General features: G+C 47.9%; 2 non-coding genes across 2 annotated transcripts; one reads left to right on the top strand and one right to left on the bottom strand.

Moving 5' to 3' along the window:
- Positions 1 to 3594: 3594 nt before the first annotated feature.
- Positions 3595 to 3777, bottom strand: LOC140208774 (U2 spliceosomal RNA). The gene has a single exon (XR_011888929.1). It is a non-coding gene; the product is annotated as a U2 spliceosomal RNA (small nuclear RNA).
- Positions 3778 to 9296: 5519 nt separating this feature from the next.
- Positions 9297 to 9487, top strand: LOC140208830 (U2 spliceosomal RNA). Its single transcript, XR_011888946.1, has one exon. It is a non-coding gene; the product is annotated as a U2 spliceosomal RNA (small nuclear RNA).
- The last annotated feature ends 14274 nt before the right edge of the window (positions 9488 to 23761 follow it).

Below are 23761 nucleotides of genomic sequence, written 5' to 3'. Positions count from 1 at the left end.
ATTATTCCTTCTTTAATATTAGATCAATGAATATTGTTTATACTTCTTCATCCAGAACTCCAGAATGTGTCATTTCACTGGACACTGAGAAAGCTTTTGACAGAGTCGAATGGACATATTTGTTTAATTCGCTTGAGAAATTCAATTTTAGTCCGATATTTATATCTTGGATTAAACTGATACACCTTACCCCCTTCGGTATTTACCAATAATCAAAGATCTCCCTTTTTTCAGTTATTTCCTGGTACTCGGCAGGGTTGCCCTCTTTGTCCATTATTATTTGATATCGCCCTGGAACCTTTAGCTATTGCTATTCGTGACTCTCCTAATATATTTGGCATTACCCGCAGGAATGAGATACACAAACTATCACTATATGCAGATGATTAATTATTATATATCTCTAACCCTGAGAAATCCATTCCGGCAGTGTTAGCTCTGCTTCCTCAGTTGAGTAACTTTTCCGGTTACAAATTGATTAATAAGAAGCATAAGGACTTATTGAAGTTCAATTTTTTTTCCTAAATCCTTTTTTAATACTGTTGATTCCAAAAGTTCCTCTTATATATGGCAGAATAAAAATCTCAGATTAAGTAAAAAATACTTACGTAGAACATAGACATAGAACATAGAATAGTACAGCACAGTACAGGCCCTTCGGCCCACAATGTTGTGCCGACCCTCAAACCCTGCCTCCCATGTAAGCCCCCCATCTTAGATTCCTCCAGATACCTGTCTAGTAGTCTCTTAAACTTCACTAGTGTATCTGCCTCCACCACTGACTCAGGCAGTGCATTCCATGTACCAACCACTCTCTGAGTAAAATACCTTCCTCTAATATTCCCCTTGAACTTCCCACCCCTTACTTTAAAGCCATGTCCTCTTGTATTGAGCAGTGGTGCCCTGGGGAAGAGGCGCTGTCTATCCACTCTATCTATTCCTATTATCCTCTACACCTCTATCATGTCTCCTCTCATCCTCCTTCTCTCCAAAGAGTAAAGCCCTAGCTCCCTTAATCTCTGATCATAATGCATACTTTCTAAACCAGGCAGCATCCTGGTAAATCTCCTCTGTACCCTTTCCAATGCTTCCACATCCTTCCTTTCGTGAGGTGACCAGAACTGGACACAGTACTCCAAGTGTGGCCTAACCAGAGTTTTATAGAGCTGCATCATTACATAGCGATTCTTAAACTCTATCCCTCGACTTATGAAAGCTAACACCCCATAAGCTTTCTTAACTACCCTATCCACCTGTGAGGCAACTTTCAGGGATCTGTGGACATGCACCCCGAGATCCCTCTGCTCCTCCACACTACCAAGTATCCTGCCATTTACTTTGTACTCTGCTTTGGAGCTTGTCCTTCCAAACTGTACCATCTCACACTTCTCCGGGTTGAACTCCATCTGCCACTTCTCAGCCCACTTCTGCATCCTATCAATGTCTCTCTGCAATCTTTGACAATCCTCTACACTATCTACAACACCACCAACCTTTGTGTCGTCTGCAAACTTGCCAACCCACCCTTCTACCCCCACATCCAGGTCGTTAATAAAAATCACAAAAAGTAGAGGTCCCAGAACAGATCCTTGTGGGACACCACTAGTCACAATCCTCCAATCTGAATGTCCTCCCTCTACCACCACCCTCTGCCGTCTGCAGGCAAGCCAATTCTGAATCCACCTGGCCAAACTTCCCTGGATCCCATGCCTTCTAACTTTCTGAATAAGCCTACCGTGTGGATCCTTGTCAAATGTCTTACTAAAATCCATATAGATCACATCCACTACCCTCATCTATATGCCTGGTCACCTCCTCAAATAACTCTATCAGGCTTGTTAGACACGATCTGCCCTTCACAAAGCCATGCTGACTGTCCCTGATCAGACCATGATTCTCTAAATGCCTATAGATCCTATCTCTAAGAATCTTTTCCAACAGCTTTCCCACCACAGACGTAAGGCTCACTGGTCTATAATTACCCAAACTATCCCTACTACCTTTTTTGATGGGGGACATTTTGGCCAATTCCCTGCCCTCCCCTTTAATGGCTGCACGCCAGGTTTAATTCCCAACCGTTCTAACGGAACTGGCTCCAGCCTGAAGCTGTCTGTCGTTCGGAGCGTTCCCACAGTGATGTATTTCCGCCTCCTGTCCAGTGGCACAGCTTCCAGTGGATGTGCGGGTTTGAGACTCCCCCACGAGACCCCGGGGAATTAGACAGGAAGAGCCCGGGGGCCGGGGCTCAGTCTGGGACACTGGTGTCCCGGGGCGGGATTATCCCGGGAGAGAATCCTTTTGCTCCCTTTGCTGAGGACGGTGCATTCGGCAGGTCTGGCTGATATAATGATGTTAAATTGACAAATACCTCGGCAGTGACCCTGGATCTGCAGCGACATCGGACACGGCCCTGAAGTGTGATTTTATAATCATCGGTTCCCCGATGCAGAGTGACGGTGAGAAACGGGACTGATTATTCAATCTGTCACTCATTGTCACCGGTCAGTTAATTGTGTGTGATTCTGAGTGAGTCGGGAGCAGCTTATTTATCCCTGCACACGAGCAGCTCACACATTGTTTAATTTACATTTGTCATGATGAAATCAATAAACCACTGTAATTTCCTGTCTTGGTGTCGGACTCGAGTCTCACTAGAGGAGAAACAGTACCCTGGGGTTACTGCTGCCCACCGCACCCGGTGAACTGCAATAATGGTGTCAGCTCCTCACACTGGTACGGCAGCGTCTCAGCTCCAGGCTGAGGGATGTCAGTCTGATAGTGTCTGGTCCCCAGGATCTGTTCACTCCCCATCCCGGCTGACCACCGCATCCTCTCACGCCAGATACTCGCACTATCCTGATCCCCACCTTCCTGCGTGCTTTCTTGCTCTCAGTCAAGAACAATAAAGGAGATTGGAAGCTCATATACTGTATAATATCAGACCCACGTCCACCAAGGTCGCAAACAGAAGGGAACAGAAGCAATCAACACGGGCTGAAGCTCCCTCTTTACAGACCTGGCACACAAACCCGGGGCCAGACAGAGTCAAGCTTCCTCCGCACAGACCCAGCTCACACCCCCACAATCAAAGCATCTCATAATCTTATACACCTCTATCAGGCCACCTCTCATCCTCTGTTGCTCCAAGGAGAAAAGGCCAAGTTCACTCAACCTATTCTCATAAGGCATGCTCCCCAATCCAGGCAATATCCTTGTAAATCTCCTCTGCACCCTCCCCATGGTTTCCATATCCTTCCTGTAGTGAAGCGACCAGATCTGAGCCAGTACTCCAAGTGGGGTCTGACCAGTGTCTACATAGCTGCAACATTACCTCTCGGCTCCTAAATTCAATGCCACGATTGATGAAGGCCAATATACCGTACACCTTCTTAACCACGGAGTCAACCTGCACAGCTGCTTTGAGCATCCTATGGACTCGGAGCTCAAGAACCCTCTGATGCTCCACACTGCCAGGAGTCTTACCATTAACACTACCTGTAAAAGTACAACGAAGGAATAGGGAAAAAGCCTAAGAAGGTTAATGCGTACGGATAACTGCATTCTACTCTTTATTTGTTGTTTAATCTCCCCGAGGGGAGGTGCAGCATTCCGAGGGGCACTGCAATACTGGGTCGATGCACGGAGTGGACGAAGGAAGCCCCTATTCCATCTTCCTGTTCCAAAAATCAATGTAATATATGGTCCCAGATAAGGGACGCATCAGATTTTAAACTGATAAGAACTGATTTTTTTGAAAAATATACTTTATTCAGAAATATTACAAAATAAAATTATTTGCAAAAAACATTTGTTGACCCTAAGTCCTTATAGAATAAATAAAGTTATTTACAATAAATCATGTGTTTACTCTGTCCTTATTCAAAATAAAGATGTTTACAATAAATCATTCATTGACTCTCATTCCTTTACTGATGTTCCATTACAGTCTATACCTTTCCACATTTCCAGCCACTCCATCTTGGATCCCCAGACGAATCTGAAGACAGCCCGGGTGATTTCCGAGCTGTAGGAGCGGGGGACGGGCCAGACCTGCGCCAAGTACAGCAGCCCTGAGAGCACCTCACACTTGATGACCAGGTTCTTGCCCGTTATCGACAGGGAGCTCCCTCCCCACAGTCCCAGTTTCTGTTTCACCTTGGCAGTCCGCTCCTGCCAGTTCTTGTTGCACGCCTCAGCCCCTCCGAACCAGATCCCCAACACCTTCACGTGGTCAGACCTGATGGTGAAGGGGACGCTGGATCGGTCGGACCAGTTGCCAAAGAGCATGGCATCGCTCTTCGTGCGGTTGACCCTGGCCCCCGACGCTAGCTCGAACTGTTCGCAGGTGCCAATCAACCTGCGAACTGACCTCGGATCAGAGCAGAAGAGGGTGACGTCGTCCATGTACAGGGAGGTTTTCACTTGGGTCCCTCCACTGCCTGGCAGCATCACCCCTCTTATGCCCTCATCCCTCCTGATGGCTTCGGCAAAGGGTTCAATGCAGCAAACAAGGCAGGGGAGAGAGGTTTCCCACCCATTGACCTGGACTGCACTACAGATGTCTGTGTCGAGCAGTCTGATCTGATTCCGGATTCCCTCCCCAAAACCAATTTTGGAGAGCACATCCGCCATGTACGTGTGCGATATCCTGTCGAAGACTTTCTCCTGGTCCAAGCTGACCAGGCAGGCGTTCACCCCCGTCCTGCACATCGGCGATGGTGTCCCTCAGCAGTGTGAGGCTGTCTGAGATCTTCCTGCCCGGTACAGCACAGGTTTGGTCCGGGTGGATCACCTGTCCCAGAGCAGACTCGACCCTGTTGGCAATGGCCTTCAACAGGATCTTGTAGTCCACATTCAGGAGAGATGGGTCTCCAATTCCTGATGTCCTCCCTTTCCCCCTTCTGCTTGTAGATGAGGGTGATCGTGCCCTTCCTCATGGACTCTGACATACTGCCGGCCAGAAGCATAGCGTTGTACACTTCCAGCAGGTCTGGGCCCATCCAGTTCCACAGAGCCGAGTACAACTTAGCCGGTAAGCCGTCGCCTCCGGGAGTCTTACCCGACCCAAAGGAATGGATGGAGCCTGTCAACTCGACCAGAGTCAGTGGCTGATCCAGACTCTCCCGCTTGCCGTCGCCTAAGACCTGCGTGATAGATGACAGGAAGTTGCGGGAGGCTGTGGATTCTGTGGCCTTTTCATCGTACAGACCGGCATAGAAGGACCTGCAGATCCTCAGTATGTCATTCTACGAGGACACGACTGAGCCGTCCTCTTCCTTAAGGTTGAGGATCACAGAGCTCCCCTTGTGCACCTTCTGGAAGAAGAAGCCTGAGCACGTCTCGTCCTGCTCCACGGTTTGGACCCTTGATCAGTAGATGATCTTGGAGGATTCAGCGGCAAGGTGCTGGGCTTTCGGGCTCTTCACCTCTCGCAGTTCCTCCCCGACATCCACCCCCTTCGACTGCAGAAGGAGGAGTTACTGCAACTCTGTCTGGAGTTTACGCAGTTCCATATAACCATATAACAATTACAGCACGGAAAGAGGCCATCTTGGCCCTTCTCGTCCACGCTGAACTCTTACTCTCACCTAGTCCCACCGACCTGCACTCAGCCCATAACCTTCCATTCCTTTCCTGTCCAATTTAACTTTAAATGACAACCTCAAACCTGCCTCGACCAGTTCCCTCTGCTCCTGGCTTGCTTTCTGGATACCCTTGCGTATGAAGAACTTCTTGATGTTCTCCTTGGTGGCTTCCCACCAGAGAACTGGGGAATCAAAGGTTTTCAAGGTTTTCCAACCTGTGTACTCCTCCTCTAGTCCTACTTGTAGCAGAAAGAGTGAAGATGTATCAATTAGTCGGCCAGGCAGCATCTCTAGGGAGAGGTACAGTCGACGTTTCAGGCCGAGACCCTTCCTTCAGTTAGTCCTGACGAGGGGTCTCGGCCTGAAACGTCGACTGTACCTCTTCCTGGAGATGCTGCCTGGCCTGCTGCGTTCACCAGCAACTTTGATGTGTGTTGCTTGAATTTCCAGCATCTGCAGAATTCCTCGTGTTTGTGCATCAGTTAGTGATCTCCAAACTGAGTTGGGTCTCACTGATGTAGAGGAGGCTACACTGGGAGGAAGAGTGATTATGAAAGAGGTGTAGGGATAGATGTAACACTTATTGTGGTTGCAGGGTGTTTGGCAGACGAGAGTCACAGCGAGAGTGATCCCTGTGATAAATGGAGACGGACGTGGAGAGGAAGATGTGCCTGGTGGTGAGATCCTGGTGGAGATAGTGGAAATTGCAGAGAATATGTTGAATGCAGAGCTTCAGTGAATGGCAGATGCAGAAAAGGTAATCCTATCGTTATTATGTCGTGGAGGGGACATGGGGAGAGGGCAGACGTGCAGGAAATGGAGGAGTTACGGGTGAGTTCTGTATTGATTGCAGTGGGCAGGAAACCCCTTTATTGATTGAAAAAAGATTTCTTGGATGTCCTAGCATGAAAAACCTCCTCATAAAATCAGATGCAGCAGAGACAAAGAAACTGAGAGAAGGGAATAGTATCCTTGAAAGTGACAGTGTGAGCAGAGTTTCCATAGGTCCATTTAATGTCAGAAAGTAACTGTTGTGGACAAGGTAACTGTGGGAGTCAGTAGGTTTGTTAAAGAGGCCAGAAGGTAATCCGTTTCTGGAGACAGAGAGACAGACAGATCAGGAAAGGGGAGTGAGATCATGAAAATGGACCAAGCAAATTTGAGAGAGGGGGTGTATGTTGGTGGGAAAGTTGACAAATCTGACGACAACATGAGGAAATCTGCAGATGCTGGAATTTTAAGCAACACACATAAAAGTTGCTGGTGAACGCAGCAGGCCAGGCAGCATCTCTAGGAAGAGGTACAGTCTACGTTTCAGACCGAGACCCTTCGTCAGGGCTCACTCCAGACTAAGTCTGACAAGCTCCACACGGGAGCTGGAAACAGCATCAATGACGTCATCAATGTGGTGGAGAAAGTTTTACCTGTCTACCTTTGAACGCTCCAAAAACAGCCCAAAATTTTAAAACAACACCAAATTACTTCACTATACTCAATGCGGCACTAGCCAAAGGGCAGATTACAAATCATTTCCTTACTCAATGAGAAAGGTTCAATCTTCTTCCATGGTGTCAGGTAGTTTCTTTGCATCCCAATCGCAGTACTCTTGGCAACTCACAGCAGGCTGGTCCCAGGGTAACTCTGTAACCCAAAATCATAGTCATACTTTATTGATCCTGGGGGAAATTGGTTTTCATTACAGTTGCACCATAAATAATAATAAAACCATAAATAGTTAAATAGTAATATGTAAATTATGCGAGGAAATAAGTCCAGGACCAGCCTATTGGTTCAGGGTGTCTGACCCTCCAGGGGAGGAGTTGTAAAGTTTGATGGCCACAGGCAGGAATGACGCTCTGTACTGCATCTCGGTGGAATGAGTCTCTGGCTGAATGTACTCCTGTGCCCAACCAGTACATCATGTAGTGGATGGGAGACATTGTCCAAGATAGCATGCAACTTGGACAGTATCCTCTCTTCAGACACCACCGTCAGAGAGTCCAGTTCCATCCCCACAACATCACTGGCCTTAAGAATGAGTTTGTTGATTCTGTTCACACAAAATAATCTGCAGATGCTGGGGTTGTTGATTCTGTCGGTGTCTGCTACCCTCAGCCTGCTGCCTCAGAACACAACAGCAAACATGATAGCACTGGCCACCATAGACCCGTAGAACATGCATCATAAAGACCTGTGGCTAGTACATTCTGCCCAGGAGATGTGCCCTGGCACTGAAGAGCAATCTCCCTGTTCAATCACAGCTACACTACCATTTAAAAGAAAATGATTAAAATAAATTTGAGAAACTTCAGCCTTGCAAACAGCCAAGCTTTAAAGTTCCCAAACCACAGCGGGAGAAAGGCAAAGAAGTCAGAATGTTACAGTGCTGGTTATTTAACATTCTGTAATCTACAACTTAGTATTCTTCTATCACACCAATAGTGTTGAACGAATAGAGTTCACTGCATAGGGTTATTGAAACGCTAATCTGTGGCTGGTCCTGCAAAAAAAAAAATTGCTCCCCAGGGATGGACGAAAGGAACTGGGAGAATAATATAACGACGGAATGGCAATCTTTTGAAATAAAATAGGTGCTGGGAATACTTGCCACTTCAGTCAGCATTTTGCAGAGAAATAGAGCAAATGTGTCAGGTTAATGGTTCTTAGAACTGATGAAAGATCACTGCCATGATTAAGAATCACATCTGAATCATTAACTGCTTCTTTACAGAATGCTGCATTACCACCAAATCCTTTTTGGCATTTTATGCCTCTTTTCCCCAGATTTCCACCTTTTTTTTTCCTCCTTGGAGACGTAGTAAGTGATACAAGCCATAGGTTGGAGAATGTTGTTAAATGCTGGATGGAGCTGGACAAACTTAGGCAAATACGGAATGTTCATAATTACTTCCGGTATTTGGCTGGTGGGATACGGCAGAAAGGCCTTCGGATGTCAGGAAAGTAGTATACCCACATTCTCCCGATTATCGCCGATTTGTTAATGGAACCAGTTCTGGTCAACAAGTTTTCTTTACCAATGAAGTCCAGCCGGACGGTTAGATTATTTTCTGTGGAAATAATCCATTGACTGCAATGCCGTTATTTGCCACATGCCAGCTCACACTTAAATATTGTCCGAGTTGCAACCCTACCCCCTCCCTTTCATCCGACTCTATCCCGTCCCTCTCCCCGACCAACTCAACTACCCATCGTCCCCCATCAAACGACCTCACTTACCCCATTTACAACCCTCTCCTTCTTCGCAATCCCCAGCCATCGCTTCCACCCGATGTTCCTAGCCACCCTCCTCCCGTTTCCAGAGGACCCCTCCCCAATCACCTGCCCCGCCAGGCTCGCCAAACTTCGCTTCTCTCGCTGCAACGCCTTCCGTAAACGTCATCACGCTTGTAATGACATCAGACGCTAGAGGGCGGGCAGAACAGCTGAGGAGGAGGAGTTTGCATACAAACCAGGGCCGCCTCTCTCATTTGGTTGGCGGAATATCCGCTATTTTACATGATCAGCTGTATTCCGAAAGAGATTTCGCGACAAGGGAGAAAAATACAACTTATGTCAAAGACTGAGCGAAATTACACCAAACCTACTTCAAAAGTTGAAGAGACGTAGGATAAATCGGTGTCCTGTAGACAGTCGGTCCAACTTAATAGAGGGAAGACTAGCAAGATCCGAAAGGGTCCGGACATTTGTGGTATCGTTTCTCGGCCTTTTGGCTAAGATCAAGTGTAGTATCTGTTCTTATCAGTTTAATATCTGATACGTCCCTTATCTGGGGACCATATATTAAATTGATTTTTGGAACAGGGAGATGGAATAGGGGCTTGCTCCGTCCACTCAGCGCATCGACCCGGTATTGTAGTGCCTCCGGGAACGGTGCACCTCCCCTCGGGGAAACTAACAACAACTGAAAAATAGAATCCGGTTGTCTCCATGCTTCCTGTTTCTGCCCCGTACTTTTCGCAGGCTACATTTGTTTTTAATGAGGGGACACAGCAGCTCCAAGGCAACCATGGGAAAATGGCAACAGAAACAGCACGCACACAATTTACAGCAGTCGTGGATAAAGTCAGGTCGGCAGGAAAACACACGCAGACGATTAATAACGAACGTGGGAATAAAGTACACACACACACATCCAAGGGAAAAGTCAATACGATGCCCGAGCCCCTTCACTGTACAGGCACGGCTCAATGCTATCAGGGACAATCACCAACCCTATTCAATGCACAGCTTACCAACAATTTCCTCCAGCGCTGTTCCACGGTTCTCAGCCTGGAATGAAGCAGAGTGGTCCCTCGGAAATGGCAAAGAGAGCGTCCAGCCCTTTTCATGCAGGAAGGCTGAAGTGCCCGGCCCAGGTAATTCACAGGAACGCTAACGGCTCGGTGCCGGCAGGGTTAAGCTGATTACAAGGCCGGTGGTTAGGTGTGCAGTGATGGGCGAGGAGGGGTCAATCCTTGATTGGCAGGGGGCGTGTCTTCTGACCAGGCGTGGGCAGTGCTGTCACGTGACAGTCAGCACAGTCCACCCCTCGGCAGCCTCGCCACTCGCCAGGCGTTCCCGCAGTGAAAAGGAAAGGGATACATCTTACTCTATTTATAAGGTGAACGCTATATCTGACTATACAGAACTAAAGAAAGACAGACGTGCTCTTAAAAATTTGGCAGACAACATAATATACACACAGCGATGATAAATAACGAGAATGAGTGCAATCGCCCAGTTGCCCACCACCCCACCGCCACAAAGCTCCTTCCACAGGGTGCAGAGGTCAGGGTTGGGGATCCATGTCCATGTACAGCTGCCTGCGCGTAAAACGGGGAGGGCTTGTCTCCAGCCCTTGCCTCTGCCCCCACTGCATCTATTCAAGGAGGGTGATACCATCCCGCACGGTCCTCCCGTTAGCTGGTGTCATGAGGGGCAGGATCACTGACTATATCGGGGTGCGCGGTGGTGACCAGGTATCCTGCGACGGTACCGGTCACCCGGGTGTTTTATAAAAAATTACGGTCGCAGGCTCCCTGGTAGATGCCGTTGACCAGCGCCCACTCTCTAACAACCCGGGTGCCCTGACTGACCGTACCCCATTGCGGGCGCCAGTGTAGATCCCACTCCAGGAGGGTGGGGTATCGGACCCTCACAGCGGTCACCACCCGATCCCACAGGGTAGAGCCTACCCGGATCTTCGGCTGCGGCGCCCGTGGGGCGTTGTTGATCAGACAGGCTCCCCGGGGCGCTCGCCTCTTGATCAGAGAGGTTCATGTTGGGGCCCCCCTCATCCCACAGCCGGAGCAGCCCCGCGGCCAGGTGCTCGCAACGTGGGTCCAACTGCTCGGGCCAGTCCACCGGTTTACCGTGGTCCGCCAGGCCTCAAATCCCTCTCTCGTCGGTCCAGCCGGGAATCCTACGCTCGGTGCCTGTACTGGCCATTTTGCCCCTGTTCCAGAACACTTTCCCCACGCAGCGCCAGTGAGGAAACAGATTCTGCAGGTCTCAAAGTCAAGGGCTCTGGGCTCACAGTCTGGGTAGTGAAGGATTTTATTTACAGAAAGCAAACGGGGGAAAATGGCAACGGAAGCAACACGCGCACAACTTACAGTAGTCGGATCAGCAATAAATCACATTAAATCGCGTGGGGACAAAGTATACAACCACCCTTGACTTTGTGCAGGCGCGGCTCTTCTGCGTAGGGACAATATCCACACTCCCAACCCTATTCAAAGCACAACTCACGGACAGCACGGTGGTCCCTCGGAGGTAGCACAAAAGAGAAAGGGTCATGCACACGTGGGCTGCTTTATAGGTCTGGAAGGTCCAGCCCAGGTGATTCACAGGGAAGCCAATGGCTCGGTGCCAGCAGGGTTAAACTGATTACAAAGGCCAATTACCCGAGGCCAAGTACAAGGCTAATTAACGAGGCCAATGGTGAGGTGTGCATTGATGGGCGAGGCGGGGTCAAACCTTGATTGGCAGGTGACGTGTTTCCGGCCAGGTAAATGGGCAGAGCCGTCACGTGACGGTCCCGACCCCCACCCCACCCCCCGAGTCCAGATGCCAACTGCGTTTCATTGGCTTTGTATCTGGAGTCGGCACAATGACAAAGCTGCGTCCGGTCTGATCTAATCACTCAATTCAGACCCAAACAGGAAATGTGCAGGTTTCATTTAAACCCCTCCATGTGTATGAACACTAATTACTATTCACATTCCTCCAGCCTCACTGGACAGGAACACTGAAACATCAAGTGAGAAACAGCAGGAGGTGGCCATTCAGCCCCTCCAACCACCAACAAGCTGACGGCTGCTCTCCCATCTCAGCCACATGTTTCTGCCCGATCCTCATTTCCTCGATCCCTCCGGTCTCCACACATCTGCCAGCCTCTGTTTTATGTGAGGACGATCACCGAGTCTTCACCACCCTCTGTGGTGGGGATTTACAGACATTCACCACCCTCGGAGTGGAGACATTTCCCCTCATCTCAGTCCCGGACAGTCCACCCCCTTTTTCAGAGACTGGGATCCCTGGTTCAGCCAGTAATGATGTTGTGCATTTCAATGTGTTCACCTCTCAGTCCTCGATTCTCTAAATGAAAGGGTTATCACATTTGATCTTTCTTCATATGATGACCCACCACTCCAGGGATCAGTCTGGTGAATCTTCATTGCCCTCTCCATAACAAATACTCTCCAACCTCTTTGTTAATCCTCTATGGAATTAATTTCCATCTCCTGCAGCCCCGTGTTGCCCCAACCACTCACCTCCCACCCCGTCACTATTTCCACCTTCCCACCTCCCCCTCACCTGGATCCACCTCTCACTCCCCAGCTCTTGCCCCATCCCCACCCCTCACCTCTTTTCTCGGACTATTTCCCGTCCACTCTCAGTCCAGAGGGAGGGTCTCGGCCCGAAATGTTGACGGTCCATTTCCCTCCACAGATGCTGCCCGACCCACTGAGTTCCTCCGGCAGTTTGTTCTTTGGTCTGTGTGACCCGTGTTAGTGTGGGGAGCGGGATTTTACACCATATTCCCGGTACAGTCTCAACAAAACACAAATAATTGTCACTTTGCCCGGACCATCGGCCCCGCTTGCAGGGCAACAGTCTGCCGGTGTTTGCCCCCCAATGTGGTGAATCGCCACCACCGTGGGCTCAGACATTTCCACAGATGAGCCCCTCCTGTCCCCACCGGGACAAACATCCTGTCCGCCCCCTCTCTCCCCGTCTTCATCCTCTCCCTCCCCGGGGAACCAGCATCAAACCGACGGGCCGAGCGGTCTCCTCCTACCTCTCAGCGACACATCAGACTCCGGCCGCAGGAGACGCTTCACAAACGCCCCAACTTCCCTCGGAGGGAAATGGAAATAAATCAGAAAGCGGACATTTACTTTGACGGTTGCCCCGCCCTGACGGAAAGTTCGGGAGACGGTGTCAGCGGGGGTAACGCCCTCTCGGCTGGTCCGCCTTCGCTATTGGTTGGAAGCTGTGATTGACATCGCTTCCCAGCAATGGGAATAGCGCAGCGCGTGAACCCACAGTTGACAGTGGTGGGGGGAGCTGGTCACGTGATTAGTTTCCCAGCCGTTAAACCGACCAAGCTCGAGCTCACCAGCGCGCGGGGCACAAAAGGCCCCGGATGATCGGTTGAGGTGAGAAGGGATCTCCGGGTTGGGGGTCTCACCGGGCGGCGTTTTCAACACCGACTTCGGGTAGTTGCTGTGACTCCGGACTCCGTGACCCGCAATCCCGGGACAGTCCTGCTCTCTTCCCTCTCTCTCAGCCCCACCATCCGTACACGGGCCCCGGGGAGCTTCCGGCTGATGAGGGAATGGGAACCGATGGGTCTCTCAGACAGAGCTGAGCTCCAGCTGTCTAAATGCAAGGATCGGGAACCCGGAGAAAGGGAACAAAATCTTTTACATCAGCTGTTGTGAAAATCACCTTTGTTCTGCCTCCAGTCACAAACAAGAGAAAATCTGCAGATGCTGGAAATCCGAGCAACAGACACAAATTGCTGGAGGAACTCAGCATTAGTACTCTTTTCCATAGATGCTGCCTGGCCTGCTGAGTTCCCCCAGCATTTTGTGTCTGTTGCTTGTTCCACCCCCTCTTGTTCTGGACTTTCTACCCGTGAGAACATGTTTTGTCCCACTCTCTCTGGGTACATAATGATATCAAACACCTTTGTCCTGGGCAACAAGTAGCTTCACATCACAAATGTGCCAGACTCCAATGAGACAGACTACTGCCCTTCCCTTCATATTCATTGGCATTGCCATCACTGAGTTCACCACTGTCAGTCACCTGGGGGAGGGTTCAGGGGAAATATTTATGTACAATACAGAAACTGGTGTTACCTGTGTGTATTGTGGTGATGCAAAAGTTGCTGGAGAATTTGCAAGTGGGAAGAAATGGAGTGATATTTGGAAATCTGACTTTTTCAAGCATCATTTAGCAAGAGAATCACATATGGACAATGTGCAAAAGCTGTGGTGAGAAAATACTTCATTACCCGCTACGGGCCTGCTACATAGGTTATGTGAGAGTGCAGATGAATTCGATCAAACCTAGAGGACATCAAAGTTTTTATTGACAGTGATTGCTAGCTGTTAAAATGAATAGCTCAAAATATAAAATTTAGTGCCCACACGTTGTCACCGGGCAAAAAATTGCACAGCACAAGATTTTTCCACATTTTTTACACCTCCCTGATGCCCTCACCTACAAGATGTGCATCCAGCTGCAGCTTGTAACCTTGCACTTTAAGGAGTTGGAACCTGAAATGGATGAATTCTGGATCATCCAGGAGTCGGAGGGGGTGATAGATATGACATGAAGAGAGGTGAGTTACACCCAAGGTGCAGGACACAGGAAACAGGGTGAGAGTCAGGAAGGGGAATGCGGGTAAACAGCCATTGCAGAAGACTCTTGTTGCCACCCCCACAACAACAGGAAGACCACTTTAGAAACTCTTGGTGGAGGTAGTTAGGATAGTTACTGTGATCTCCGGACACCGTGACCTGCAATCTCGGGACAGTCCTGCTCTCTTCCCTCTCTCTCAGTCCCACGATCCATACACGGGCCCTGGGGAGCTTCCGGCTGATGAGGGAATGGGAACCGATGGATCTCTCAGACAGAGCTGAGCTCCAGCTGTCTAAATGCAAGGATTGGGAACTCAGAGAAAGGGAACAAAATCTTTTACATCACCAGTTGAGAAAATCACCTTTGTTCTACCTCCAATCACAAACAAGAGAAAATCTGCAGAGAGGGCACAGTTTTAAGGTGCTTGGAAGTAGGTACGAAGGAGATGTCAGGGGTGTTGTGTTCTTTACACGTACCGTGGGTTACTAATAACAAACCATATTCTGGCAGAATTGAACTTTTATTTAACAGCAACAAAACCACGTTTTACACTGCCATGCTTTTCTATCATTCTTCATTTCTGCGCATGCTCAGAACTCTGTCCAGTCACGTCCTGACACGTGATATCACCACAAGGGGTAAGTTACTTACACAGAGTGGTGAGTGCGTGGAATGGGCTGCCGGTAACTGTGATGAAGCCGCATACGTTAGGTTCTTTTAAGGGGCTCCTGGATAGGTACATGGCGCGTAGAAAACTACAGAGCTATGGGGAACTCTAGGGAATTTCTAAAATAAGTAATGTTTGACACAGCATTGTGGGCCGAAGGGCCTGTATTGTGCTGTATAAATGGGGAAGTCACTTACCCATGACCTCTGGTTGTCGTCCCGCCCAACATCAGTGGAAAAAGCTGCTTGCATTTACCCCATCTATACTCCCATAATTTTGTATACTTCTAACAAATCCTCAAAGCAATGTATAATTTCCGTGTTAATGCTTGGAGCCTTTTTTAGATGGATGAGATGATGAGGGGCATTGATCGTGTGGATAGCCGGAGGTTGTTCCCCAGGGCTGAAATGGCCAACATGAGGGGCGTAGCTTTAAGCTGCTTGGAAATAGGTACTGAGGGGATGGCAGGGGTAAGTTTTTTACACAGAGAGTGATGGGTGTGTGGAATGCACTGCCAGCAGAGGTGGTCAAGGCAGATACAATAGGGTCTTTTAGATAGGTACATGGAGCTTAGAAAAAATAGAGTTTTATGCGCTAAGGGAAATTCCAGGCAGTTTCTAGAGTAAGTTTCATGGTTGGCACAACATTGTGGGCTGAATGGCCTGGAATATGCTGTAGATTTCTATGCTCTATGTTGAACAGCGAAATAACTTTGGCTATCCTACAATCCTCTGATAATCCCCCGTCGCTAAGGATGATTTAATTATCTCTGCCAGGGCCCCGACAATTTCTGCACTTGCCTCCCGTAGGGTCCGAGGGAGCACCTTGTTATGCCCCGGAGATTTATCCACCCTAATCTGCCTCAGGATAGCAAACATCTCCTCTTCTTTAATCTGTACAGGACCCACGATTTTAATGCCGCTTTTCCACACTCTCATTGATACTGTGTCCATCTCCAGAGTAAATGACATGGAAAAAAATATTTAAGATCTCCCCCATCTGCTTTGGTTCCACACGTGGATTGCCATTCCGGTCTTCCAGAGGACCAACTTTGTGCCTTACAATCCTTTTGCTTTTAATCTATCTCCAGAATCCCTGAAGATCATCCTTCATTTTTTCTGCGAGGGCAATCTCATGCTTTCTTTTAGCCATCCTGAGTTATTTCTTATGTGTTCTCTTGCATTTCTTATACTCCATAAAAACCTACCTGCCTATCCCTGTTATGCAACTCCATTTTGTGCTTCACCAGGTTCTCAATATCTCTTGAAAACCAAGAGATACAGTTTCTATCTTTACCTTTTATTCTGAAAAGCACATACCCACTTTGTACTTACAAAATTTTGTTTGAAGGCCTCAATTTATCAAGCACACCTTTGCCTGATCCTAGTATCTAAATTCCAGGTGTTGATCCATGCCCTGAACACATCCGCCTTTCCTACACTGCTCTTTGTATTGAAATATACAGGGCTCAGCATATTCACTGCACCATGCTCAACGTTTTCATTCCTGGCTTTCCATCCTTTCCACAATCTGCTCTATTATTCAGGCTCCCATTCCGTCTGCAACTTTAGTTTAACCCTCCCTTACCCCCACATCCACCATGCAGCTCTATCACCCCTTTGGCTTTCCTCTCCCAGATCAATAAAAAGGAGGCGCATACCAGGTACAGGCAGATAGGAACAAATGGGGTACTTATTGTTACGTACCCCGTAACTGGGTTGCCAAACCAGCAGAAATGGAACACTCGTTGGAGTCTGGATTACTAGGAACTAATAAAGTTTTATTAAAGAAATAAGTAATACAGTACACTAATCGTAAGGATATAAATGCAACAGGTTAGCAATGATAATACACGCATATACACAGAACTAGGGTAATAGGAATCAAACAAGTTCTATCGCAGTCTAGGGGTAAAATGATCAGTCTTAAGTGAAGCAGAGTTCAGTTCAGTTTAGTGCAGTTCGCAGTACCGTTGGAGAGAGAGAGAGATGCAATTTGGTTTCAGGCAGACCTTTTGATGTCTCGCAGTTGGTTTCGGGCAGACCTTTTGATGTCTTCTAATCCCACTGTGGTCACCGACTGTGACCCCTCCATTCCGGATATGATCATTCTTCCGTGGTGAACCCGGCACCCAGGCAAGGGTGGACACACACCCCAGGTTCCCACCTATCGTACCTTTACACCCTGTGAGCCTCTGGTCAGTTCCCGTGAACCGGCCCTCCAAACACTCACCAACTTGTGGGGGCACACTGCTCTTTCCAGGGTTTCATGGTGTGTCATGCCTTAGCAAACCTGTTCCTTTTATCCCCCTGCTGGGGTATCACCTGTCTATCAAACTTCAAACAGTTCAGGTTCAAAGCAACTGGTCTGTCAATATCTGAATTGTGTTTTTTTCCTGTTAATTCCTCTCTTCTCTCTTATTAGCATTTCGAATGTTTCTCCATTGTCTTTCTTATCTCTCTCATTAGCATCATCCATCCGGTACCTCTGCTTGGCGTCACACATGACACTATGAAATACAGGAAATTCAAGTGAACACTTATGAAAGAAATAAAAGAAGGCATGAGGTTGCCCAGCAGACAAGGTGAAGGAGAATCCTCAAGGATTCTGCAGGTGTGTTAAGTGCGAAAAGATTGCAAGGGAAAAAATTAATCCTCTGCAAGATCAGAATGGTAATCCACATGAGGAGACAAAATAGATGGGAGAGATTTTTTTTTGCATCTGTATTTACTCTGGAGATGGACACAGAGTCTATAGAAGTGAGGCAAAGCAGCATCAACTTCATGGACCCTGTACAGATTACAGAGGTGGAGGTGCTTGCTGTCTTAAGGCAAATTAGTGTGGATCAATCCCCAGGGCCTGACAAGTTGTTCCCTGGGACCCTGCGGCAGACAAGTGCAGAAATTGTCGGGGCCCAAGCACAGATATTTAAATCGTCCTTAGTGACAGGTGATGGATTGGAGGATTGGAGGACAGCCAATGATGCTCCGCTGTTCAAGAAAGGCTCTAAAAATAAACTAGGAATTTATACGTTGGTGAGCCTGACATCAGTAGTGGGAAAGTTATTGGAATGTGTCTGCAGGAAATGGATATACAAGTATTTGGATAGATGTAGATTGGTTGAGGATAGGCAGCATACTGGATGAGACACTGTCTTTGGGAGAAGCCAGAGTGTGGTAGCAGATGGTTGCCTCTTTGACTGGAGGCCTATGACTAGTGGTGTGCCACAGGGATCGGTGCTGGATCTGTTGTGGTTTGTCATCTAGATCAGTAATCTGGATGATAGTGTGGTTAACTGTATCAGCAGATTTCTGGCTGACACTAAGATTGGGGGTGTAGTGGACAGTGAGGAAGAATATAATGTCTTGCAGTCTGATCTGGACCAGCTGGAGAAATGCAAGATGGAATTTAATGGAGACAAGTGCGAGGTGTTGCATTTTGATAGGACCTGGGTCTTACACAGTGAATGTTAGGGCACTGAGGAGCACTGCAGAAGAAAGGGATCTGGGAATACATGTCCATAATTCACTGAAAGTGGTGTCACAGTTAAATAGGGACAGAAGGAAAGATTTTAGCATATTGGCCTTCATGAACCAAAGTACTGAGTACAGGAGATGGATATTTTGTTGACATTGTACAAGACATTGGTGAGGCCTGATTTGGAGTGTTGTGTGCAGTTTTATCACCTACCTACTGGAAAGATGTAAAAGAGGTTGAAAGAGTTTAGAGAAAATTCACAAGGATGTTGCCAGGTCTGGAGGACTTGGGTTATTAGGAAAGATTGAACAGGTCAGGACTTTATTCCTTGGAACATAGAAGATTGAGTGGAGATTTGATGGAGGTATACCACTATTTTGAGGGTTATTGGTGAGGTAAATGCAAGCTGGCTTTTACCACTGAGATTGGGTGGGACGACAACCAGAGGCCGTGGATTAAGTGTGAAAGGTGAAACATTAGGGGGAACATGAGGGGAAATTTCTTCACACAGATGGTCATCCGGGTGTGGAATGAGCACAAGTGGTGCATGTGAGCTGAATTTCAACATTTAAGATGTTTGTATAGGTACCTGCATGTTAGGGGTACGGGAGTAGGGAGTTGAAAAGCCTCAGCACCAACTAGATGGGCCAAAGGGCCTGTTGTAATTTACTATGACTCTGTGTCAAGAACATGAAATAATACTAATGTTTACTCTAATTCCTTCTAACAGCTGAGCAGACCAACCATACATCTGAGTTGGAGATATTTACATGGCGTTAAAACTGTGGCACTTTAAATTAACAGTACATACAAGAAAATCCCAGCTGCATGTTAACCAAGGCTATTTGTGTGAGAGTGTTTCAGTTACTGTGGGGCCAGGAACCCATGCAGCTCAGTGGGAACAGGGAATAATACCAATAGAGAGAGTCAAACTGAGCCAGGTCACAGATTGGAGATGGCAGAAATGCCCCATTCTTAGAGAGACAGGAAGAGCATCAGAGAATTTGATGGTCATTCCAGATACCAGCACTGTGCCCAGTTAGAAGATGATTTCTCTCTCCAACTTGGGAGGAACTACACTGCAACAGTGTGATACCAGATCACACCTTGGCAACTAAAGTGATCTCATCTGAAATGTTGTCCTACACCCATTGATGGATTTTGTAAATCTTTTTACGGGTTAAAAATGGCAAGGAATTTGTCTACGGGAATCTCGAACACAACACGACAGTTTTGCTGTCTCTGTCCAGATATTTAAGAAGTGGAGCAAGGGATTCACTCGATCATCCTTCCTGCTCAGACTGTGGGGAGGGATTCACTCGATCATCTCAACTTTAGGTACATCAGCAAGCTCACACTGGGACAAGGCCATTCACCTGTTCTGTGTGTGAGAAGGGATTGAGTCAGTCTGCCAACCTGTGGACACACCGGTCAGTTCACATCGAGCAGAGGCTGGTCATCTGCTGAATTTGTGGGGAAGGTTTCACTCGGTTATCTGACCTAATGGCTCACCAGCGAGTTCACACTGGGGAGAGGCCGTTCACCTGCTCAGACTGTAGGAAGGGATTCGCTCAGTCATCTCATCTACAGAGTCACCAACGTGTTCACACTGGAGAGAGGCCGTTCACCTGCTCAGACTGTGGGAGGGGATTTACCCAGTCATCCAATCTGAAAGTTCATCAGCGAGTTCACACTGGGGAGAGGCCGTTCACCTGCTCAGACTGTGGGAAGGGATTCACTCTGTCATCCCAACTGAAAGTACATCAGAGGGTTCACACTGGAGAGAGGCCGTTCACCTGCTCGGACTGTGGGAAGGGATTCACTCAGTCATCTCACCTACAGACACACTGGTCATTTCACACTGGAGAGAGGCCATTTACCTGCCCAGACTGTGGGAAGGGATTCACTCGGTCATCTCACCTACAGAGTCACCAACGAGTTCATACTGGGGAGAAGCCATTCACCTGCTCAGTCTGTAGGAAGGGATTCGCTTGTTCATCCAATCTGAAGGTACATCAGAGGGTTCACACTGGGGAGAGGCCGTTCACCTGCTCAGACTGTGGGAAGGGATTCACTCAGGCATCTCACCTACTGAGACACCAATCAGTTTACACTGGGGGGAGGCCATTCACCTGCTCAGACTGTGGGAGGGGATTCTCTCAGGCATCCAAGCTGAAGGTACATCAGAGAGTTCACACCGGAGAAAGGCCATTCACCTGCTCAGACTGTGGGAAGGGATTCACTCAGGCATCTCACCTACTGACACACCGGTCATTTCACACTGGGGAGAGGCCATTCACCTGCCCAGACTGTGGGAAGGGATTCACTCAGTCATCCCATCTACAGAGTCACCAACGAGTTCACACTGGGGAGAGGCCGTTCACCTGCTCAGACTGTGGGAAGGGATTCACTTTGTCATCCCAATTGAAGGTACATCAGAGGGTTCACACTGGAGAGAGACCATTCACCTGCTTGGACTGTGGGAAGGGATTCACTCAGGCATCTCAACTACTGACACACCAGTCAGTTCACACGGGGGAGAGGCCGTTCACCTGCTCAGACTGTGGGAAGGGATTCACTCGGTCATCTGACCTACAGAGACACCAGCGAATTCACACCGGGGAGAGGCCATTCACCTGCACAGACTGTGGGAAGGGATTCACTTGCTCATCCAGTCTGAAGGTACATCAGCGAGTTCACACTGGGGAGAAGCCGTTCACCTGCTCGGAATGTGGGAAGGGATTCACAGAGTCATCCAAACTACTGGCACACCAGACAGTTCACACTGGGGAGAGGCCATTCATCTGCTCAGACTGTGGGACGGGATTCACTCAGTCATCTAATCTACTGAGACACCAGCGAGTTCACACTGGGTAGAGGCTGATCACCTGCTCAGGCATTGGGAAGAGATTCTCTCAGCCATCTCCAACAAATGTGCATCATTGAGTTCACACTGGGGAGAGGCCGTTCACCTGCTGTGAATGTGGGAAGGGATTCACTCCGTTATCTAACCTTTTGACACATGACCGGGTTCACAATGGGGAGAAAGTTTCAATAAGCTGAATGCTGGATATTTGTCCATCACTGTTGCTGAATGCAATTTCGAGAGTGACTGTAGGTGCTGAACTCTGCAATTATTGCTGTTGCTCACCACACCCAGTTCTGCACCCTGGTCACTGGGCATGGGAGGAGTTTCTTCTACATATTCACCTTTAGTGGGACTGGAGTTTAATATTCTGGATCTGTGACAAATAAATCAGTTCTATTTTAACTCTGTCTCCGGTACCTTGTGAATTTATAACACACCTAGTGTACAGTAGAGAGTTAACTCCGGCTGGCTGGACCCGGCCAGTGATTCTGTCCCATGACAGTCCTTTTAAATCCTCCCCTGTTGTTCATCTCTCGCTCTCCCTAGGGTGATGAGTTCCAAACAGTCACCACTCTGTGGGTGAGGAGGTTTCCGTTGAATTTTCTGCAGACTGAAGAAGTCGAGCTGACTGCAGTTTTGTCTGAGATGTTCTTCACCCCTGAAATCTCTGGACTGTGTTAACCTCCTTATTCAGGGCTCATTTCCACATTATGGGTCATTTTCCTGCTTCTAAAGGGTTGTTAGAAAACACCACTGTCCTCTAAAGACTGAAAGCAGAATGGGAAACCATTAGTTGGATGTTCAACGGAGCAGGGTCAGAAACCAGAGGCGGGTCTGCACAGGGCAGAGTTTGGGACTCTGGACGATGGTCGGGGTAAGAACGTGTGATGAGAAGGGAATCAGCAGTGGGGTGTGGCAGCGAATGACAGAGTGGAAACGTTGGAAGCTGATTGACAGAGAAAATAATTCGGTTGTCTGACTGATGATACAAACAATACCTGTGGTGAGGTGCTCCACTGGTCGAGGAACATGTGTGTGTTGGGAATGGTTTTATCTATTGAGGGAGTTGTTCCTGTGTGTTTATCCTGTAATATTATATCGGGATGTTTATTTTAGATTATCCTATCTGTAATAATGTATTGATTATCTTATAAATAGTGAGATTCTGTCCCTAACTGGATCAGGCTTGAATTTATGGTGCCTTAATGAAGTTATGGTGCTCATTCATGAGTTTGTATTTTAAAGCAAGATTTTGGTGAATGATGTTCGCCTCTTGATTGTACCTTCATAAGTAACCAGATTGATTCAAACTGCTAGAGGATCCTGGAATGTGTTGGATTGTGTCTGGTTTCTCGGCATTTGCTGCATTTATTGCCTCGTTTGTTTGTATTGTATGTGTTTCTGATTTTTTTTTTCTTTCTGTGAACCACCTTGTCCTGTATTTCTGCAAGGAACCCCTCTGTTTCAGGGAAGAGGTCTCCAACTCTCTGTCAGGTGCTCGATGCTTCCTTGTCACCATCTGGTCTGCTCAGATCGTTGGGATTTCTCCCATGGAGGGTCATACTCATTCCACTGGTTAATCTTTTCTTCCATAGTGATGATTCATTTTTCTCAGTTTGCCTCTCATTTAAGTTTTCTGGTCTGTATTTCTTACCATGATTGCAGATACACACATGGAGTGCTCAATCCTGTTCATTTTTGATGAAAATATATACTTGTAAGTTTTATCTGACAGGTTGTGATTTTTTTTTCATGTGTGTTATTTCTCTTCCTCCTTCCATCCAAGGTAGTGTTAATCTAAGTGGAGTTGAGTGTAAATAGTCGGCCTTTTCTCCTTGGAGTGACAGAGGATGAGAGGTGACCTGATAGAGGTGTATAAGATGAGGAGAGGCATTGATCATGTGGACAGACAGGTTTTTCCCCCAGGGCTGAAATGGCTAACACAAGAGGGCATTGTTTTAAGGTGCGTGGATGTAGGTATAGAAGAGATATCAAGGGTAAATTTATGCAGAGAGTAGTAAATGCGTGGAATGGGCTGCCAGTGGCGGTGGTTGAGGTGGAATTGATAGGGTCTTTTAAGAGTCTCCTGGACAGGTACATGGTGCTTAGAAAAATAGAGGAGTATGGGTAAGCCTAGGTAATTCTAGGGCAAGGACATGTTCAGCACAGCTTTGTGGGCCGAAGGGCCTGTATACTGTGTTGTAGGTTTTCTATGTCTCTAAGTCGCTGCATGTGAGGCTGCTGAACAAGATCACAGCTCATGGAATTACAGGAAAGATGCTTGTA

This window comes from Mobula birostris, chromosome 13, assembly GCF_030028105.1.
Source record: "Mobula birostris isolate sMobBir1 chromosome 13, sMobBir1.hap1, whole genome shotgun sequence".
In the NCBI taxonomy this organism is placed as follows: Eukaryota; Metazoa; Chordata; class Chondrichthyes; order Myliobatiformes; family Myliobatidae; genus Mobula; species Mobula birostris.
Note: the sequence above shows the minus strand (reverse complement) of the source record. Positions and strands in the feature narration are given on the sequence as shown.